The sequence below is a fragment of the Miscanthus floridulus genome, chromosome 7 (genome assembly GCF_019320115.1).
Source record: "Miscanthus floridulus cultivar M001 chromosome 7, ASM1932011v1, whole genome shotgun sequence".
Taxonomy (NCBI): Eukaryota; Viridiplantae; Streptophyta; class Magnoliopsida; order Poales; family Poaceae; genus Miscanthus; species Miscanthus floridulus.
In genome coordinates, this window is record NC_089586.1 from 72,359,132 (window position 1) to 72,366,737 (window position 7,606).

Genomic DNA, 7,606 nt, shown 5'->3' on the forward strand with positions numbered 1-7,606 from the left:
AGTGATGAGCTTACCTTAGCACTCGTTTATCTTTCCCCCTAGCTACTCTATGATTATAACAATTGTTTTGTTAGGAACCGAGTAGTGTTGGCTTTAAACTAGCATAAGTGGTTGAACCTTAGATGAGATAATTAGCTGTTTTTGTTTAGCTTTAAAATGTGTGCACAACGCAGTTTGCCGCCACTTGGCCTGAGCCGAGGTCACCGTGTGCGTGGGCGCTACTGGCGTCAGGCTTGTGTCTTGACCGGGTTGCGACCGTTGGCCAGCTTGCATTGGTTGGCACCGCACAACCTTGCCCTAGGTGATGGCTGGCCCTAGTTGGCTATGGCCTGGTCCCGCTGTTGAGGGCATGCCAAGCTCACATGACCGGCCACTGGGCCTTGCTGAGTTTACAGCTACATCGCTTGGTCGACGTGGCGCTCACCCCACCCCTCGTTCTACTTACCACGCTAGTCTATACCTTGGAGCCCTACCATCGTGTCGCAATGGTGGCTCGACCGTAGAAGCGATGGGACGCTTCCCTGCCTAGCCTTGCCCTGCTAGACGCCATGGAGAGCTTGGCTCGGGTTCGATCACTCTGAGTTAAGAGCGTCGCGCCAAGTCTCCTATTCGTACGTCACATGGACTTGCTCGTGTCACAGCTAGTGACCAGGGTTGGCCATCTTAAGCCTTCCGCCCACATGGGTGTGCTTCTCCATGATAGGGCATGACTAGAGCTCACCTTTTCCGCCCTCCAATTCGCTTAGCTCTGGTCCTCCATAGACCGATTCTTTACACCAGTAAGTGGCACTAGAGGCCAACTAGGCACTCCATCTTTCCCACCCTTGACCAAGAGCTATCAACCGCCAATTGGGCATTTTGCTCAACGCGGTTCTTGGTCGCCGCCGTGACCTAGAACTAGGGAGAGAGGTAGGGTTGGAGCAATAGTAGTTCGATTGTTGGAGATCATAAACTCATCTTGATCCCCTCCACTTGGTGCTCGTGTTGCTTTGTCCAGGAGGCCCACCATCGGTGCAGTGACGCATCGGTGCCTCGCTCGGCACGCCGCCGTGAGGTACGGGCGCACATGGCTAGGTCGCCTTGTCGCTCCTCCGTCTCAACCACCACCGTAGAGCGAACCCTGGTGAGCTCCTGATGCTTTTCCACCACTTTCACTCTCCCATGAGCACGTAGGTTCAGGGGAACGGCCACGCCACTGCTGCAAATGGCTGCTCGCTACTGTAGCTCATAGTACTGAGTCCCCGAGCCCCTAACCGCCACCTAGCCATGCACATTTAGTCGTGGATTGAGGTCAGCCCTTACTCCTGTCTTAGCGAGCATTGGTAGCCCGGCGTAGTGGCCCTCTGCCATCGGCCGCTGTGGTGGCGAGCGCGGGGAGTCCAGGGACCTCCCTGTGGTGAAGTCGGCAACATTCGGGGGCTCATTTGCAAAAATGATGACTAGGAGAATAGTATGTAGGGAGGTTGTGCTATTACGTAGAAGAACAGGGTCTCTTTTGCAAGAATGCCACCGCGTGTGGGCGTCCCGGCCTTGGGCCGCGTTGGGCCATCATGGTGCGCACACGCCCGTACCCCGCGCTCAGCCGTCGGGCCAGATTGGGTTAAGGTCGCCCCTTTTCTTTTTTCCAAGTATTTGCTAATTTAGCTTCTAAGCTAAAATTATAAATTCAATAGAGATTTGTGTAGGAACCCAAAAATTGTGAAACCAATTTTGATGAGTTCATAAAATCATGATCTATCTTCTAGTATATTTTATTCACATAGTTTCATAGAATTTTCAAGAGTAATCTAATTAATTCAAGATGCTTAATATTGTTAAAATATAAACTTGTAGGAATTGTTGTGATGGATTGGTAGTAGTGTTGGCTCTAAATTTTTTACAGTAGATTCCTAACATTATTAGGATCTCACTATAATTTTTGTAACTCCATAATAATTAGTTTGCTAACATAGCTAAATGAGCCCTAGTTCGAAAATATATGTTTAAATCAATAAAATGCTGAAATACCTAGGGATTTTATAACTAAAACATTGTGGGAAATTAGCGCCTAGTTCGACAACTTGGATATGTGGTCTAGTACGTTAGTCGTCAGAGCTAGCTCGTTAGCTTGAGAGGCATAATCGTATTTTAAGAGTTGTGATCGCCATTGATTATTTACGTCTCTGCGTTGCATCCACGAATATCATAATAGGGACAATGATGGATCGTGGAGTTGACCAAAGTAGCAGAGAAGATGGTGCCTTGACGATCATGTCATCATGATGGAACATTAACTTTGGTTATATCTTACCCAGGCAAGCCCCGGTGCATAACCCCTATTATTCTGCACTTTATTTTATGCTTGTATATTAAGTTTAAGGAGTTAAATGAAACCCACTTGTATATATAAATATATATATCCTTATCCTATGAGTCTTACTAGTATGACAAGATCGTGTAGATTGCTATGCTATAGGACTCCGGTAGAAGTCAAGTGATTGCCTGTCACTCGCGAGAGATAGGAAATATATTATTGTTACTATTATCATGTTACTATCACATGGAATATATATGGATAATAATTGGAGACTGGGCGGGACCATACTTTGGATTTGGATTTGGATTTGGTTAGGTAACCGAGTGAGGCTCTGGTTGCATTCGTCCCACCTAAGTTAATTGAGGACCGTCCGTTGTAGTGGATTCTAGTTAGGTCACAGACTTATTATCCTGAGTACATACTTGCTTATGGGAGCGAGAAGGCTCGTTGCTCTCTTATCGTGGGTTCTGGATCTTTTTGGACCGACTGATTAGAGGCGGGGATGGTGGAGGTCTAAGCACCACACTGAGTCCGGGACTTAGGAGTGGGGGCTTGGAGTCCAAGTTTGGACGGGGACATGGATCCCTTGATAGGAGAGTGGTGGGTTGGTCTTGCTTGTGTCTGGGGTACAAGTGGGATGTGTGTTTCGGGGTACCCAACTAGGGTACATCGGTTCATGAATCGCCGTGTGATACGGTATGACTTGGCTACGATCTAGCATCGTAGTAAGAACTGGAATATGAAAGATGGTGAAATGGTTCTGATTGCTTACCACATGCTTGAAAGTAGCATAGGTGCTTACATAGAATGGTTAGTTAATGAACTAATGATGACTGCTAATAAAATTGAATATAAGGACGCACATTTAGTAATGCTCCTACAGATGCAATAAATCCACAAGCCAAATAGCCTTGCATATACTTGGAGTCTTTTCTTTCCTCCTAACGGGTAAGCCTTGCGGAGTACAATTGAGTACTCAGGGTTTGTTCTACCCTGTTGTAGGTGACAGGAACATGTGGAGCTGACACTTGTGTGTGGAAACCTCCTAGTGGGCTCAATGAGGATTTCCTTAACGTTACGGACATAGAGTTTATTTGAAACTTTCACCCAAAATATTTTACATTGGAAAAACTTATAACCTGTTATGATGTATATAACGAATCATCACATTAATATTTAACTTGTCATTAAATGATTTTATTTCTGCTGAAACTCTGATAACATGGTTATATTCCGCTGTTATAAACAATAAATATTATACTCTGATGTTGCATGGAAAGTGATGTAAGAAATGGCTAAAATGTTGTAAGCTTTATTCTCCCATTTATGATCCTATTGAAAAATGTGGATTTTCGGATTCTCCCATGGGGTGTGCTCGATAGAACTGTTTAAATTAGCTCACTCTTAGTGTGTTTAGTGTCTAATAGAAGACAAGCATCTACAGAAGTGAGTTATTTTAGACGGTTCTGCCACACGAAGCCATAAAACCGAGCTTCTCCTAGCTCCTCCTCCATAATGGCGTGAAAGGACACAGTGGTCCTCTGCTAGTTCGAGCAACCGTCAGCAAGGCCGGCTCATTTTCACTGCGTGTGCGGTACATGTACGTAAAGAAAATGGAGGACCTGCTAGCAAGAATAGGAGAAAAGATAGGGTTCCCAATGCAAAAATACAAGAGAGAAAGAAAAATAAAGAATAGCTCTAATAATTTAAAAATAGACCAGGGTTCTCAATAAAAAAAAGCAACTATTAGCTTCCTGCTGAAATGGACGAAATCACCTGGTGCTTGTAAAATACGTAATAAATCACACAAATATCAAAAAAATAGCAAAACCAAATTTTCTAGGTTGGGTTTTACTAGATCTGCACCATAGTAAAATAATAAGTAGGGATATTACAGACATTTATCATCTTTCACCCATTCTAGAGAAACAGGAAGAGCTATTTTGCCAAAGGTTTTTCAGAACGGCTTTAGGTCCTTCAGAGGAGCCACTTCTTCGGAGGAGCTAGAGCCAGAGCTGTTTTTAGAGGAGCCAAAGCCCTGCCAAACAGGGCCTAAACCAATACGGCGGTGTTAGTGTATACCCACACAGGGGGGCGGGCTACAATGCGAAGGAAGTAAGGACCTTATCACGGACGGATCATAAGCCAATATGACGGTGTTAGTGTACACCACAGTCGGTCTCAGCGATAGTGAGGGCTATGACCATCACTGCCGACAGCTTACTGACGAGGCCGAAATTGGACTGCGATGGGGGTTGCGAAGTAGTTGTGAAAGATCTGAATGTAGTAGTGGCCGTTCAAACCGATAACAATCACACATGACGAAATACATATACAGTCAAAGTATACATAACAACCAAATAAATGTTTTGTGTTATAATACAAAAAGAAAACTAAAAACTTGAAAAAGAACACAAAATATTTTAGAGAAAAAAAAGGAACAAAATTAATTAGCCCTAGGTCTCTAACACTCATGTATCAATCTAGTTCTTGGGCTAGAAAAAAGAATCACGGTAGTAACAAGAAGACTAATCCCAAATAATATGTGTTAATGGATATCGGAGAGTTAACTAGAAAGACTACTTTTTTAATTAGAGGGCTATTGTGGGAACAAAAGAGATGGAGAAAATAATAGAAAGACTACTTTTTAATTATATAAGATGTTATAAGAGATTAATATGTAAGATGACAAGAAATTAAAGTACAAATAACACATTAACTAGTTAATTAAAGCATCACATATTCAATAAATATATATGGTAAGAATTTTTACTATGTATTAATTTCTTCATATAAATAATGAATAAAAGTATATTTTTCGTGTTGTTAGGGGGTCATGGCCCCCGTCATCACCCTTGGCTTCGCCAATGATTGGGGGCAGATAAAGCAGCTGCTCTCAATGAGCGTCCACGCCTTTCTTTTATCTCTCTAATCTAATTATAAGGGGTGGGCATACCTATTGGGTGCCCGATGACAATCTGATGAAGGGACCGACGAAGACCCAAGCGCCACGACGGTGGAGGCGGAGACCTCAGTGCTGGCGTGACAGAGTAGGGGGCGGTCCGGCAGAGCCTGCTATGTGGAGTCGTCGCCGAGCGCGTGGCGTACGGTGGTGGTGGCGGCAGCGGCGGAGACCTCGCATGGTGTGACAGAGCAAGGGCGGTCTGGGAGCGTGGCGTTCGGTGTCGTCCAGGTGGCGTCCCACGCCACATTGTCCAGAGCTTGTAGGGTTCGATGGCAGGCATCATCCATCAACAGACGGAGGGCCGGGAGCGGGGGTGTCGAGGAGCTCTCAGTGCCGGAGCCGAAGGACGAACGTTGTGGGAGGCCGGGAGCAAGGATGTCGAGGCGCTCTCCGCAGCGGCGGCGCGGCGGTGGCGCGACGGCGGCTAGGTGTGCCCGATCGAGGGGATTGGAGGGAGCAGGGAGTAGGGGTCGGATGGAGCTCGAAGCTGGGGAACAGGGGTCAGAGGGAGGTCGGGGTTCGGGGCTTAGCAACCGATCAAAGGCAAGTGGCGTGGGTGGGAGTCGTGCGTAGCGGTAGTTCCACGGTAGAGAGAGCGTGGCGTGGCGAAGCATGCCGGGTGGGGTTGTTTAGCGGGGTGAAATCGCGCGGGTTATACCTCGACGCGCGGGGCGGGGTTCGTTAGCGAGACGAAAATGATAACACGTGGGTCGTTTTAGTTGTAGATAGATAGAGATTCTTTTCTATGTTTAGCCTAGCTGGTGGTTTTTAGAGTTCACCCCCACCTAAAAAATTCTGGGTCCACCACTGGCCGCCGCCGTTTGCATAGGGCCAGCAGTCGTCCAGCCTAGGCCAGGCAGCCTTAGGGCAGTCCAAAGGCATGAGCAAAGGGGTGCCACTTGTCGCCTCATCCTTGCACGACTGCGCTGCCATATGGCCATGTCAGGTCCCCGCTCGTTGCCTCCAGGCTCGCCGCTCACCCCTCCTGCAGTCCCACTGCCGATTCACCGCCACCGTGCCGGCCACTGGAGGATCCCCCGCCTAGCTCCTCGGCTTCCCGCAACCCCGCCTCCTGAAGTCCGCCCTAGGTCATTTCTTGGGCTAGATTCACCACTGATTATGTGCATTGTGGATAGCATGGACGATGCGTCTCCAAGGACAACCAGATTAATTATGCTAAATTAAGTGCGTATGGATGACAACTCAATTTAGTGTAGTTATTAATTCGAGGGCCCTCGTAGTTGCTTTGCCATTGTGGCCTACCGTGCTCGTTTGATTACCCATGCCGACACATGTTGTAAAATGGGCGTGGGCTAGGAGGCAGGAGGGAAGAGGAATTCATTGGTGTAGCCATGGGAGAAAAAGCGAGAGTGAGGGATAACGTGGGAGATAACATTCGGAAGGGCAGGCGTCCGTGGATGTGGGAGGGGTCATTTGGTAACACATATATACTTGACTCTTGTGAATGAACACTCAATATGTTATGTGGCCATGTAAACTTTTACTTCCTCCATCCTAAATTATAAGTTATTATAACTTTTTTTAGAGTAAAAACATTTCAAGTTTAACCAAGTTTATATAATAAAATAATAATATTTATAATATCAAATAAGTATAATTAGATTATGCATTAATTATATTTTCATAGTATACCTATTTAATGTCATAAGTATTTATAATTTTCTCTATAATTTTGGTTAAACATGAGATGTGTTGACTCTCTAAAAAAGTTGGAATGACTTGCAATTTGAAATAAAGGAAGTACCTATTGTTTGTGACTCACACCAACGTAATATACATGCTAGCAAAACCGCATTCAAAACCATCACAGGAGGTTACATAAACGATTTTCATTATTTTTCTAGGTAAAATACCTCGCTTTCTAGATGATGAGTGAATTAGACGAATGCCAATAGTTACCGGGGTTAAGCATACTTCTTGAGTGCTATGATATTAATTAGCGTCACACATGTTTCAAAAAAAAAGTGTCACACATAAGTACGCTTACACAATGTTGTATTTCTTCAGCAGTAAATTGGAGATTTCCTGACGGGAATGAGAGCAGACATGCATATGCTAGAACCGTGTCATTCCTTGGTTCCTATCCTACGCCGTTGATAAATACTCCCTCCGTTAAAAAAAAATGCAATTCTAGAATAGTATCATATTTTATATATCACCTTTAACTAATTATAGATTAAAAAGTTTAAATGTTTATAATATAAAATAAATATTATTAGATTAATTATGAAATATATTTTTATAATAAATTAATTTAGAACCATAAATATGAATACTATTTACTAGAAACTTGATCAAACATGAAACACTCAAAGTGATACGTA